Raw genomic sequence first — 15418 nt, 5'->3', positions numbered from 1 at the left:
CGTTGACAGGAAGGGCTTAGCAGCTTTAATTAGCTTACATGTGTAAGCGGTGGCGGGGGCCATAGAGTTGACCTGCTTGGTGAAGGATAAGGTGGCGTCTAGGTAGAAACCTAATGTTTTAACTTCTTTGGCGACTTTGATGGTGTTGCCATCTGTATTCAAGCTGGTGTATTTACGGCAAAGTTTATTAAGGTTGGTGGTGGTACCGAGGATTATGAGCTAGGTTTTGTCATCATTCAGGCATAGACAATGGGTGGCCATCCATGCCTGGATGATGAGGTACACTCTATTCACCAAGGCCAAAACCTTATCATAATTTCCCGATGGTAAGAGGATCTGGGTATCATCTGCATAGTTAGTGTAGGTGATACAAAGACCATCGAGATCATCAAAAAGGGGCTTAGTGAATATGTTGTACAAGGTAGGAGATACACATGAACCCTATGGCAAAGCACAGATGAAAGGGATGGGGTCGGCCGATGCTGAAGGTGAGAAGACCTGCATGGTTCTATTATTCAGGAAGGATTGTATCCAGCCTATTGCTTCTTTTGAGAAGTGAGCGGCCGAATCCAGGTGGTTACAGAGGACTTTATGGTCTACCAAATCGAACGCCGCTGAGAGGTCGAGTAATAATAACAGGGCAGTTTTTCCATTGTCTCTAAGTGCGTCGATTTGGGCCTAGAGCTCAATCAGTGCTGTTTTGGTCCCGTGTTGGGGCCTGAAACCAGACTGACGGACTTCTAAGGGGTGGGTTTTTTCGAAATACTGCTGGATTTGGAGGTATGCTATCCTATCTAAAATTTTGAGTAGGAAAGGGACTGTAGTGATGGGTCTGTAGTTTGTGGGTATGGAGGGGTCTAGGGACTGTTTTTTGAGGCATCGGAGTACCCAGGACTCCTTGGGGTTGCTGGGGATGGTACAGGTAGAAAGGGATGCATTAATTAGCTTCAAGATGAAGGGGGATAGATCTCTAGCAGCATCTTTAATAATTTGGGCTGGGCATGGGTCTCCTTGGCAATTAGATGGTTTGAGGGTAAGGATTACTTTTTCAACATCTAGGATAGATACCTTGGAGAAGCTAAAGCGATGAGTGGGGTTGTGTGAAGGCATAGGCATGCTAGATTGTGTGGTTGTGATGTGAAGGTTTTCTTTTTTATTAGCAATCTTGTCCTGGAGGAAGGCTACTCTGTTGGTTAGGGCTTTTTGAATGCTAGTGCACCATTTTTGTCCTTCATGCAGATATCTGGCACAGGGATGGGAATTTCAAGTTCTTTGAGGATTAAGAAACGTTCTTTTATACTTGAAGTGGCTTGTGAATTTCTTTTGTTATATGAGTCTAGTTTGGCGAGGAGTATTTCTTTTTTTTTTATAGTGGGAGGATATATTGCTAAGGTTGCATCTGTTATCATCCGACGGTTGCTGTCTCCATATTGCTTTGCTTTTTCTTTTTTCCAGTCTCAATGATTTGAGGTATGGAGAGAACCAGGTATTCAAATGCATTTTGCGTTTGTTCTTTCTTAATTTTAGCAGAGCGATAGAGTCTAGGGCTTCGGACATTATTTTATTATATTCGTCTACTAGTGTGGAGGGATCGGTGGAATCTGGCAGGGAGTTCAGGGATCGTAGTATTAGAGGTACAAGTTTATCAGCGGTAATGCTTTTTTTATTTCTAGTGGGGATGGATGAGGCCAGTGGGTTGTTTTTAGTGGTCATTGTTGTGGTTTCTAGAGAGAATGCTAGCAGGTGGTGGACTGTCCATGATAGCGGGGTGATGGACGTGATGGATGCATTACAGTTGTAGTCTGCCACCCAATCAAGAGTTTGTCCTTTGTTGTGCATGGGGAGAGTCGCTCTTTGACTGAAGCCTAATTCATCGATAGTGCTAGCGATTAGTGCTGCTTGGAGGTCTTTGGGGTCTTTAAGTCATAGGTTGAAGTCGCCTAGCAGAAGGATTTGTGAGGTATTTTTTAGGTTGTCGGAAAGGATGGTGGTTAAGTCCTCTTCGAATGACCCGGTATGGCCAGGGGGTCTGTAAAGTAGGTTAATAGTAAGAATTTGGGAGTCGGAGATAGGTAGTTTAGCAACTAAGGATTCACAAGATTTGTCATCTGAAGAAGGGGCTTGTCTCATAGATACGTTAGTTTTGGCTAATATAGCTATGTGTAATTTGTGTATGTGTGCACCTTTGTGCAGAGATGGAACGCTCCAAGATTTCATGGCCCTTATGAAGTGAAATACTGCACACCTTCAGCAGTGAAAGTTAAGGGCCTGAAATATTGAATATACCACTCTGTCAGGAAAGCACATAGCACAATTCCTGAAGGTGAAAAGCCAAAAGAGCAAAACGTGGCCGTACCATAATGAGAAAATGCAAACAGAATCAGCATAAATGCAAATGCAAGTAATGGAGGAAGGAATGTAAATATGATTGAAATGTTAAATACGGAAAGTTTCTCTTTCTCTCTCTCTCTCTATCGCTCTCTCTCTCGCTCTCTTTCGCTCACAACTACGGTTAACTATGCCGCATAAGAAGAAAAGTGTAAAGGTTTTTTGATGATTGTATGCGTACTTTACCCATTGTATCGCCCTATTCAGGTTCAAATATGGCAGAACGGAGGGCCCTCAATGACAACGCCACATAGGTAGATAGCGATAGGGGAAGTGTTAGTGCTACTAGAGGGTATTCTTATGACTGCAGGCTTTATTGTGTTGCAATAGTGTTTTCTATAATGTTATTTTGTCTAGGGATGCACTGGAGCTTGTCTTTTATTGTGGGGGCAATAAACGAAGGGGGGACGGAGTAAAACTGTTACAGGAGTGAACGAGCCTCATCTGGAATGGGTTGTAAAGTAATCTGGGCCCATAATGCCTCCACAAATTTCAATCTCACCTCTCTATACAAAAATCGTACTGTCAAAGCCCCACTATTTACATATTCTGCAACGAATTATGATGACAATGTCTTGAATGATTACAATGCTGACAATTCAATTTTTGATGTATCAGTACTGCCATATGTGCACATGCAAGCAACCGATGAACCTACCCCAACCCCACAAATGTATTCTGTTCCACAGCCCTGGCAAAGCATAACTGAACATAATGACGAAACATGGTCAGGCATTTTTCCCATACGATATCAATGGTTAATGAAGTTACATGATAATCTGGGGGGGTAACAGAAGGCGGAAAAGGGGGGCGGAATGTAAAAGATATGATGCTTATCATGGCTTGGTATTAGAGCAATAGAAGACCCTCGCCACCCTGATCAATCCAATAAATGGTACTCTGACATGAGTGCCATGGCTAAACAGGCAACAAACGAAACCTGTTACGTCTGTTCTTTAATACCCCATGCATCTGGAATGCCCAAGGTCCTCATACCCCAGGAAACGCCTTTGGCGGATGCCCAGTGTCTCGTTCATCTAGCAATTTGTAAAATTCGAAGTACCTGCCAGGCACAAACAGTTAAGATACAGTTGCTGCAGAATGAGAAAATCGGTACTAGCAAGCCCCAAGGAGTACTCTGTGTGAAGGAACCATTTATTGTTATAAAGGGGACACTGTATACAGAGAATTGGTGACAAGAGGAAACAGTAAGGTGCAAAGCAGAAGCAGTGCGAGGACTGTCAGAGGAAAAATGGCAATGGGTCAAAAAACATACACTCCAACTTGGTCTCAACAAATCGCCAAACTGACATGGGTAACAGCTCTCGAAAAACCCATCAAGATCCAGCGAGAAGTACAATATGAACTTTGCTTTCACGGAGAAGGGAAAGTGCCCATGGGTCAAATAAACACTGCAATAAAACACTTATCCTCCCCGACATGAAGAAAGGCACAGCCGCCTTAATGGACACTTACTGGGTATGCGGCAAACAAGCATACCTGCAACTCCCACCGCCATGGAGAGGTGCCTGCGCCCTGGCCACACTGCATTCAGCCCTGATGGTGACCCGGACAGCCACATCGAGGGGGAGAGGGTGCCTGCCAAAATGTCTCCTGCACCCCAGTCAACGACCAAAGAACCCCCCCCATGTATGACTTCCTGTCGGAGGAGGAGTTGAAGGACAGAGTGCCTCGCAAAAGGAGCACATCAAACTACATTTCCAAATAACCCTTAGAACTTTTGGCACAAATACCTGACCAATACAAACTTTTCAATACAGCAGAGACATTTTTTGCATCACTCGTACCAAGCATCCAGACGCGAGCCAATGCCAAATGGCTCCAAATAGTAAGGTGGGAGCTTATCCTGTTGACAAACGACACAGAAGAGGAGTTCAACATCATCAAAGTGGAACTCTTATAGCCCTGCGTTTGATGACCATGCAAAACCGCTACGTTCTGGACCTCCTCACAGCAATGGATGGCGGTGTTTGCCAAAAAATCAGGAGCGCATGTTGCACATTCGTACCTTCTGCTGATGGTGACAATGGGACCCTATCTCATCTGATAACTGCAGTGCACAACCTCGGAAAGAATGAAGAAAGAAGGAGGGGTGCAACCAAGTGACTGGTTCGACAACATTTTGGACTGGATCCCTTCCTGGTTCAGAACTGCTATAAAGATACTCAGGGCCTCATTACGACCCAGGCGGTAAGTTACCGCCTGGGTCGTACCTTTACCACCATGGCGTAAACTAGGTTTACGCCATGGTGGTTGGCGGACTTACCGCCCCATTCCGAGGTTGGCGGGGCGGTAAGTCCCCAATCCCCATTTACCCTTCCCCATTCCCATTTTTGCCGCATAGGGCATAATGGGAGTGGGGAAGGCGTTAACTACGCCACCGTAAATTACGGTGGCGTAATTAACATCAAGGTCCCTTAGCGCCATGGATTTTAACACCTGCTAAAAGCAGGTGTTAAAACCTCCATGGCGCTAAGGGACCTCGGAATCAGGCGGTAAGGGTCGGCGCTGTTTACGCCGCCGTAAACCCCTTACCGCCTGAGTCGTAATGAGGCCCTCATTCCCATTATAGTATTTTTTTTGTGTGTGCCAGGTAGGGGTTCGATGTTATGCAAAATCAATGCCTCGTAGTGCAATGATGATGGTGACAATGGGCAGTCCAACAAAGGGAGAGACAATAAAAGATGCAAAATACAAACAGGGGATAACCCAGAACCCACATTTCACATGACAGAAGTATATCGTAACACAGGGGACAGTGTGGATAACTTGTATCATACCACTATCAAGGAACCCCAGGAACTAAAATGGTACAGGGAGGTGTGGGTAGACCTGGATGTGGATGGGGGTATATATATATGACTTGTACTCCTGATGAATACGCCAGATGGAGTTACAGTTTAAGAGGTGTATGCTTAGCTTTGTTGCCTATAGAAGGGACCCCAGCCTGGGACAAGGCAGTAAAAGAAGCGGCACACAGAAGGAGTGGCAATAATAATAATAGTTATTCATTATTTTAGATGTAACGAAAGGGGGAATGTAAGGGAGGAAGGGTTGTTTTGCCCCCCGTACATTTGGCACGAAAGAGAGCGAATGCTCCTGCAGTAGTGGGGAGATGTCCTCCTTGCCCTTCCCTGCCAACAGTGGAAGAGGGGCTACTGCAGATTACATCTGGACTCCATTTTGCGCACCTCCAGACTCCATTTTTGGACTAGGCCGCATCCTGATAACTGAGAAGCCTCCTCTCCCCTTTCCAGCACTGCGCACCGTGAACACTGGCAGCCCCCACCTTCTCCGCCCGTGTCTGTGCCACCCAAGCTTGATTCTCATGGATGTCTTGGCGCAAATTGTTACAAGTAAGAAATGTATTCTTTTCCTTCCTCTGAGATCACTGTCCTGTGTGTGACCGGGGCGAATATCGACTTGTGGCCCATCCGTCTACACAAACCTGCTCCTGTGCCTCTCATCCCCACCATTGGAAGTTATTGCCTGTACAACCTTTTGCCCCTCCATTCTTCCTTTGATGTAACAGAAGTGTGACCCTTCCCCACTGACCACCCCAGAGTGCCCCCAAAATAACTGGTTTCATGTCATCATATATCCTGCCTTAAACTAACACCTATCATTCCATTCTCCCAAACTCTGGGGCACCATGGCAAATAAATCCTAGATCATGCCCTCTAATAGAGCACCTGGAGGCCAAGACCCTTGCACCCTTTAATTCTACAAAGGCCTGAGGCAGGAATGTGTAAATAAGTGTTTACAATTTATAGGTATCCTCACGTTCTAGTGTATGGTTTATATTTTGCATTATTCACTATGTGTCAGGAGATAGTGTGTAGCTAAGTTTAGACAGAACATTCTCCTGTCGTGGACCCGTCCTGACCTTCACCTCGCACAGATGCACCCAGCTAATCCACATGATGCCTAAATGGACCTCCAAGCTGCCAGCCAATCCAGTGGAGTCGGTCCCTACTTTCTATAATGTATCCATGTCTTTCACCAATCCCAATGTAACTTGATGTACCTATAGAGAGACATCACTAGTGATATTTCTAAAGCTTATAATGTACTGTTTCTGTATTGTTTGGCAGAGTGCTCTCAAGGCAGCAGAGTCCTCTGCATGCATTATTCTTTATAAACCTTTGTTTTACTCACAACCTTTCTCTTGGTCTCATTCCCTACTGGGGTGTGTCCTTTTACTATGTGTTTATACTTGTGTTTATAGGGAATGACCGCCTTCAGAATCAAGAACTGGGATCAAAGAGAATCTGCAGTACTACTTCAAGATGATACAAGCTTGACAGACCAGGTTCTTGGTCTTTGTCCGCAAGGCAAGCTTCCTTTGGATGTCTACTGTACCTACTGGTTAAATGCTAGGCCTTAAAGTCTGGCAGAGCAGAGTTCAAGGCTTTATGTACTTTTTTAACTGTAACTAATTTAATTTATTGAAAAGAAAAGCAATGCAACTGGGAGGTGGCGAGGTTTGTTGAAGGGCAGTCCTGTGATCTTATTTGGCATCAGGGCGTTTAGACGTGGCTGCAATGTCAGCCACGTCCAAACATCCCTCGTGCCAAAATAACTGTGCTGGAATGGATTTCGCAGCAAAAAGGGTACACCGAAAAGGGTGCTGCATCTGAATGGCAAAATGATGGTGCCGAAAAGGGGTGTACTGCTTTGAGCACACTGCTTAGCCAACGTGTGTGCTCCATGGCAAATAGTTGATTCTCACTTTGCATTGCCTAAAAACATTGTGAGTTCTCAAAGCCTGCAATCCGAAGGCCATGGCTGGTGGTCTGGTAGCATTCTAAAATGGACAGTGCGCATGACCAAAGACCAAGCCCCCTGACCATGGCCGAAAACCATGCTAGTGGTCTGTAAGCATTCTACAAATCTATGGGACAACAAAACCCTCGAAATTCAAGGAAAAACCTTATTTGCAGGGACGTTAAGGTGAGCAATACATTGTAACAAAATCTCTGAAATGTCAAGGAAAAACCTTTAGTTGCTGGGCACTAATCACAAACTTGATGATGGGGCGGATCTGTTCTCTGAGAATCTGCACATTCGATGGAAACAAGTCCTTCGACGTTTCAAGTTTGGGCTTCTACTTCTCAGGCTTCCCTCATTTCTCCAAACCCTGCTTCAGCTCTGTTGGTAGGCTGCAGTGTTTCGACTTCCTCTATAAATGGGATCATTATCTTCTTGCATATGATTTGGGCTATGGGTTGGTCTTGTTTCAGCACAAACAGAGAATTCCTGAGGTTCAATAGGATTACTTTAACCACTCCTTGGTAATCCCGGTCAATCACTCTGGCTCTGACATCCAGGGAATACTTATGGTCCAACCCTGATTTGAGAGCCACTCTTCCATAGGTTCCCTCCAGTATCTCCATTTTTAACCTAGTCTGAACCAGGACTTGCCCTCGGGGAGGGATGGGTACTTCTTAATACCCTGCTGCCCTCGGTGTGACTTGGGTGGTAAGCAAGCTGTACTCATCATCTTGGATGGCAATGGGAGACCTCTGTATAAGGGTCTAGAGGATCCCAGGATGACACCATGTGCCACATATAGCAAAATAAACATTCTAGATCTCAGAGGCAGTTCAAGTGATTTTATTGAAATATGAATGGACCCTAAGGGTGTCCCTCTCTCTCTCTCTCATCTCCAAACACCACCTCCCTAGCCCAGAGGTCTATATCCTCTGGACAATATATAGCAATTGTTTCTCCCTCACAATGCTAATCGCGAAATTAACTGAGATGTTAACCTAAATCCCCTTGACCTTATATCACTAAGGAGCTGGACAATGCAGAGGGGCAGCCAGTGAGGCCTCCCACCCAGCAGTACAGCTTATGGCCAAAGGAGTTAGGTAGCTGTATCTGTCTTGGGGGGATAGCTCAGGAGCAACGCGGTGCAGAGCAGCATAGGTTTGATCCCCGGGTCTGTGCTTAGAAACCTTTGGGTATTAAGCACGTTATAAATAACCCATTACCATGGTCTCTATTTGTTTTCATGAAGAGCCTGATCTCTGACCCCTCCAGACAATGTCGGGGCCCGGAGTTACAACATGTTCAGCCCCTGCCAAGTGGCCTTACTTCAGAGAGGCCAATGCATGTTCATGCCCAGGAGGGCAAATACATTAGATTCAAAAGGGAGACTCAGCAATATGTTTGCATGCTATGGAAGGCTTTCTTGTTTGAACCTACTAATAAGCCGTGCATTTTTGTACTGTGAAGGGCAAGCACACTTGGCGTGAAAGAGGGACTATGACCAGACAGGCATGTTAATATTTACAAATCCGAAAATGCTTACCATTTTATCAACCCTGGAAAAAGGAATGGATTCTTGGCCCTGAACCTTAAGAACTTAGAGAATCAGAGGCAAAAACGCATCCATTTTTATTTCAGCCTAACCTGGAAAAAAGTTGATATTGTCATTTTATATTTCAATTTTGGGTCTTGAAGGGGGAGTCCTTCGGCATTACTCCAAAGCCACCCCCTTTAATGAGAAAGTAAAATAATGAAGCACACCACAATATGCTTCGAGCATTCTGTTCATCCCTTAGCTGTCCCACTATAGGTCCTCAGCCTCTATGTTATCTCTTCATTCATTCTCTCTTTATCGCCAAAGGTTTTTCTGCACTGTCTTTGACCATGCATTTCCTAATCTCTCTCTTCTCCCATCCAGCATTTCTCTTTGTCAGCCTGCTCTGGTTGTGTCCGCTTTCATTGTGGATACTATGCCCTAACAGTTTTAAAGTTCATTCTGACCTGTCTGTTTATGCGTCTCCTCTCAGTTAATCTAGGTTGGTAAGCTATGCATCTATTTTCTTTTTCTTTAAACCTCAGTTATTACCTCTCAACTCTGAATATGTGTTATTTATTGTTATTTTTAAAACTAAGGTCATATTTCATTCTTTTTTTTCCCGATGACAGCTTGACTCTAAGAGTTGCGAAATTACACAAGAGTTCTGAAAATATCATTGACTGCTCTCCTGGTCGTCTTTGTAATTATGAATAGTATAGTACAATTCATTAAAGTATTCAGGAATAAATACATCAAAAAATCGTATAAAAATACCATAGTTGTTTCACCTGCGTTTTGGAATACCCAAAGTTACTCAGCCATAAATGAGTGGCATGAACCACGACTAAAGATTTTGTTACTTGGTTACACCAGGAGGTAAGAAACGCCAGAATTAGATTTGCGAGTACAGATTTGGTGTTGGTCCATGTTGAAAGCCACATCTTAAGCGGTGCTCTGTACTATGACTGGGCAAAAAACCCAGTTCAATATAAAGTTTATACACCGGGGCACAGTTTGGCAGGATCAATAACTTACGTGGAAATTGTTTTCAGTCTTTTTGTATAATTGAAATGATAGCAATATAGACGTCAAAAGAAACATGAAAATTAAAACAAATAATTCAGTCTTGGCAGAGCACTATGTTGAGTGAAATCCTTTGGGGGAGTAAGACTAGAGAAGACTAGAGAAGTCAAGTATCTGTCAATTGTTTCATTCACCACGTGACTAGATCTGATAGAGGCACAATACCAGTCCATGAGTAGAGAAAAGGCTAGGGGTCCGAGCCTGTATGTATGTTGGGACAAGTGGTCCAAGATCCTAGAGTAAGGAGACTTGAAAACTTGAAAAGCTGCAAATCAAATTCAGGGCACATCTGTGAAACACTTGGAGTGAAAGGACTGATGAATGGTGGGTTAAGAAGGCAATGTCATAAAATACAGAGACTTGAATAATTGAGATACTGGAATACAAATTCGGGCCACACCTTTAAAATGCTGAGAATTAGAAATGATCCACGTTGAGACACAAAGGCTGATAACTCAGATTAAATTGATTTAAACTGTTGAAATGTTTGAAACAAAATGTAAGCCAACTGTGCAACAGGCCTGAAGGGAGAGAACAGTTGTATATTGGGATACGAAGCCCAGTATCCAAAAGTAAAGAAATGTGAATACCGGAAGTGCTGTGATTCAAAATCTAGGCCAATAATAATCTTTGAGCATTAGAAACCAGATATAATCTGGAACACCCAGTCCATGGTCAGCATCATTTTCATTGAAGGACTACATAGCGAAGTTTGTTCTGAAGCAAAATGTATTCTAATTCTTAAATTTGTTAAAAGAATAGAAAAAGAAATGTGAACTGAAGCACACTCTCTTCTGTGTCTTATGTTCATTGAAAAAATTGTGAAATGTGTTGTGCAGGAACACCTATTTTAATAATCACAGAAAGATTTCCACGTGAAACTGGTTCTGAAAGTGTATTCTGAGACTGATAATTAATATAATAACATGAACAAATGTTTATTGGTAAGCCAAATAAATGATGCATACTAGGGAAATAGGTACAAACATTGGAAGAAAATGAAATAATGAATGCTGGGAGATGATGTCTCAGCCTTGTCTGACAGCAGATATTCAAAGACTGCCAAGCACAAAGAAGAATAGGGCCTGATAAAACCTGCATATAACCTACAATTGAGTGATAGCAGGATTGGCATATCAAGGTCTGGCTGAGAGCCCTGTGTCGCTTGGAAGTCCCATGCTTAACAGAAGATCGCTGGTGCCTTCCTGCACCCTGCTGAGTGGCTACAAGCACTGCTGCCATCCAGGTATGCCCTGATGGGATTCCAGAAATAAACCTCGAATTGCTGCATGTATTTTCAGAGAACGCAAATGCAATTCCTGCTGTACTGATACAATTGACCTTTGATTTGCCAAACATGAATGTTACTGTTGCAATTGAAAGCCGCGATGGGACTATTGCATCGAATCCAGAGTGTTTTCCATCTTTAATCATGGCTTCCAGCATATCGAGGCAAGCACCATGACTCCCAAGTGTGCCCAAATTCCTGCCTTCCCTCTGTGCTGATTGGCCAACCGAAACACTCATTTCACCCGACCTATGGACGAAGCCGGCCCCACACAAAGGCCAAACACTAAGGCCGACTTGCTCGCCTGTCTGGCCCTGTCTGCCAAGGATGGGCATCTGCAACGATCCCCTGCAAGGTACGTGAGTTCCTGCTCACGTAATGCCACTGCTAAAATCACCATGCTGTTACTATTGCCGCCTCATAATTTTATCCCGCTCTCCATGGCAATACTATCCTTTTTCCAATGCACCAAGTTCTCTGCACTTAAGCCTGTATCCCCCGCTTGACTTACACCTTCTCCAGAGCCTGCCCTACCATCAAAACTCCCTGGCAACCAACCATTACATACTGTTTGCGGAATATTTAACAGCACCGCATACAAATGTTCTCGAACGCCCATCGCCCCTCCTTTCTCAAACCTACCTACACAGACCATGCCCGCGCATTGCCCGTGCTTTAATGCGGAGGCCTGCCTAGGCACTGCTCGTCTCAGCCACCTCTCATCCCGCACTTTCATCCCTCACAGATCCCTGCACTGGAAACATGCCCCTCACTGTCTCCCTCATTCAAAAACCCCCAATGTCACACATCCTGACCATTCGTAGGACATCTAAGGCTATTGCACCTCTCTGTTCACAGCGCAATCCGGTACCCTAACTCCCCCTCTCACTAAGCACACTGATGCATAAGCAAAGATTATCTAACTCCCATTTTCTCATGGACCACACGTCTGATTTACAATGGGGGTAACCCAAGCTCTAGCTTCACCCTAGACTGCACACCCAGATTACCAATCAAACCTGCACCCAGTGCCACATCTGCTCATGTCACAGCCACTACCATCTCATCTAGCAGCCAACCCCCCATCCCAAGGCATTTCATCATTTGGGTACCAACACAACACACCCAGGTTCTGCCCACTGCAAAACTTCCCAACATTGCCACTCAATTGCACAATCCCACCAAGAACACCTCTTCTCTATTACATGAAACCCTCCTCATAGACCCTCTAATGGCTGCCATCCCAAGCACTTTGCAACTGGTGAGCATACCTGCTTTGCCCAAATCAGTTCTCACAGCAACGTCATTGCCTGCCACCACCTGTGCCCAATGTGTCCTCAGGGTCCCCTGCCACCCCTTACATGCTCCACCAACTCTGCCCACCTTTATGTTAACATAAGAACGTCCACTTCTACTTCTACAACCATGAACATCAAAGGAACCCTAGTCAATGCCAAGTCTATCACTGCCCATTCTATAGAAATTTCAGACCTCATCAGAGATAACAACCTTGACCTTCTAACTATATGTGAGTCTTCGCTTCATGCTGCATCAGGACCTTCCCTATCACTGGTTATACCACCCAACTACACAATATTTTGCAAGGACAGAGTGGACAAAAAGGGTAGCGGGGGATGCCTTCTGTCAGTGGTTTCAACCCAGCACTCCACCTAAGTAAATGCCTAGTGTGAGATACCCAGCTGGAACCCTTATTTATATATTTTTATGTCAAAAGTTATTTTATTTCTGGACGATGTACCCTTATATCAAACCCCTCTCTTTGAATCCCCCCGGTCTCACTGAACCAAGAAGTAGGCTGTTTTGCAAAGTTCTAAGATTTATTTGACGAATTGAGCAATATATATATATCACACTTTTACGAATATGAACAATATCTACATATCACACTTATTAATATATATACACTGATCAGCAATGGGTGATATCACAACAATCAACAATCTCTTTAATCAATGGGAGTATAGGTGATAAGAATAATGTAGCAGAGAATAACTCTGTCTGGGTTCAATGAAATGCCATGATATGAAATTAATACAGCCCAGAAATAAAACTTGATATGAATTCAATCAAAGACAATGCAATCCCTCTTTCCCCCTGTTACTACTCAATCCCCCCTAATATGCAATATGAAGAGATGGAATGAGGGCAAACAGGTTTCAGGAATATACACTCAACAATGCAGTTCAATCCCATTCCCCAGCAAGCTTAGAGAGAACAGTAATGATTTAAACAGGTCAAATGCTTTTGAATGTGATTTGAAATGAATGGGAAAAATGCTAAAAATGGATTTTAATTCGCTAAATGGGATTCAAAACTAGTGGTAGCTGCTTTGGATAGGTTCAGGTAGACACTAGCAATGATGTTTGAATGACTGGCAGATAGGAAACTGAATTCAGAGATTGCATGCAAGAAAAAGCAATTTTATATGGAATGAAATTGAGCCAAATGCAGAATTGCGGCAAACTTTTCAGCGTGCAAGAAATGCGATTACAGAAAAACTATAAGGAGTTGCAGTTCTTAGTTTGTTTGAAAGCTGAGGATGTTAGCTTCAATTTGACATTTAAATTCGTTCCTAGCACGTACGGTTTAGAAGGTATTAAGGTTTTAGTAAAGGTCTATTTTTCAGAAAAGAGACAAGATTTCAAATGAGAGATGCGCTGTTGAAGATTACAAACAAGGATTTCTTAACACTAAGGGGCTATGAAGATGCAAGTTACCCAACGGTCATCCACCAGAACAGCGGCGCCTCCGCTCTGACTTTTGCCCGCCAACACACTTGTCCTTCTTCAGCAAATATATTTAGCGCAAAGATGATTTATCACTACAATTGTCACAGGACTACGTGGATGAGGAAGGATTCAGGATAGACAAAAGAAATTCTACAATACAATCTGGATATGTTGAACTGGGTTGGATGGGATTACTTAAGGCTAAGAGATGGCTATGGACAGTTCTATGCTAAATGCTCACAACTATGGCTTTGGAATGGAATAGGCCCGTCAGGATCTGGTCAAGGGTTTTGAACTGGCATCTGCTAGCCACCGGACAGGATTCAGGCGCTTGGTTCTGCTCTCAGCAAGGCACTCTGGTCTGCAGGGCCTCCTTGACTGGATCTGACGGGTTGGTTCTGGGTACAGCTCTGCTCTACTGGTTTGGATCTCTGGTTTCTAGCAAGGATTCTTGGCAAGAAGCAACTAAAACAGCACAGCCAGGCTGTTGGATTTGTGATGCCCCTTGGAGGGTTGGGGTTAAAATCAGGTTGCAAGATTTTAAAGGCCAGCTAAGAAGGGTTCAGCTTTTTGGATTGGAACCTTTTGCTTCAGGGTTCTGGAGTCTGGATAGTTCTGGAGTCTGGATAGTTCTGGAGTCTGGATAGTTCTGGATCTGGATTCTCCTTCAGTGCGCTTCACCAGTAGATCAGGGATGGGTGAATGTGTGTCTCTCTCTGTGCCCTCAACAGTCCCTATTTATGTATTTCTCAAGGGGGTGGGTAGACTGATTATACTGTGCCCAACCCTCTAAGAAGCCGATAGGTCAGAGAATTTCCTCTCCCCTGATTTGAGAAGCAACAGTGTATCATGATGTGTCATGTTTATGGTCCAGGGATAAAACCCTCCCCTTTGTTTCTCTACAGTATATCTTATTTTTCACAAAAAGCATATTTATAATATCACTTATTTACTAATACTACATATTTACATCCCAAATTAAATAAGGCACGCATCTGTCAAAAGTCCCATCTTCTGGAGAGCTTTGGTTCACAAATGACAGTTTTTCGTGCTTTTAGTCGGTTACTCAATGTCAGTTCTGTACCAATTTTTTCACATACATGCACATACCATCTGGGCATATTCCTGTAAAGTTTCATATTTTTAACATTATCACAACTGCTACAAAGTCCACATTTTGATAATTCTGTCTCTGAATATCGCACAAGTTCCAGAGTAGTTTCTACTTGTGAGCAACATTTTCATTTTAATAACCTCTAAATTCCATATTTTTACCAGTTCGGCAAAATTTTCTATAAATCTTTTTCAAAAACATACATTTTCTGTGCTTTTTGAATACACAAATTGCTTGTCTCCGCCTCCAAGGTCTTGGCTGGGTTAGAGAGAAGTCCCACTCCTCTCTGAGTTTGGCATCTGGTTTCAGCCTACACCCTTTGAGTCAAAGGGAGTCTTTTGTCTCCTAGCAGAGCAACAGGCCAAAGTGCTCCTCCCTTTTCCTTTCGGACCTCCCTGCCAGTTCCTTAGCAGAGAGCAGGGGAAAAGATTCCTTTGTTTGGGAGAAGGTGTGGAATGTCTTTG

Source organism: Ambystoma mexicanum, chromosome 5q, assembly GCF_040938575.1.
Source record: "Ambystoma mexicanum isolate Mex_15411 chromosome 5q, UKY_AmexF1_1, whole genome shotgun sequence".
In the NCBI taxonomy this organism is placed as follows: domain Eukaryota; kingdom Metazoa; phylum Chordata; class Amphibia; order Caudata; family Ambystomatidae; genus Ambystoma; species Ambystoma mexicanum.
Note: the sequence above shows the minus strand (reverse complement) of the source record.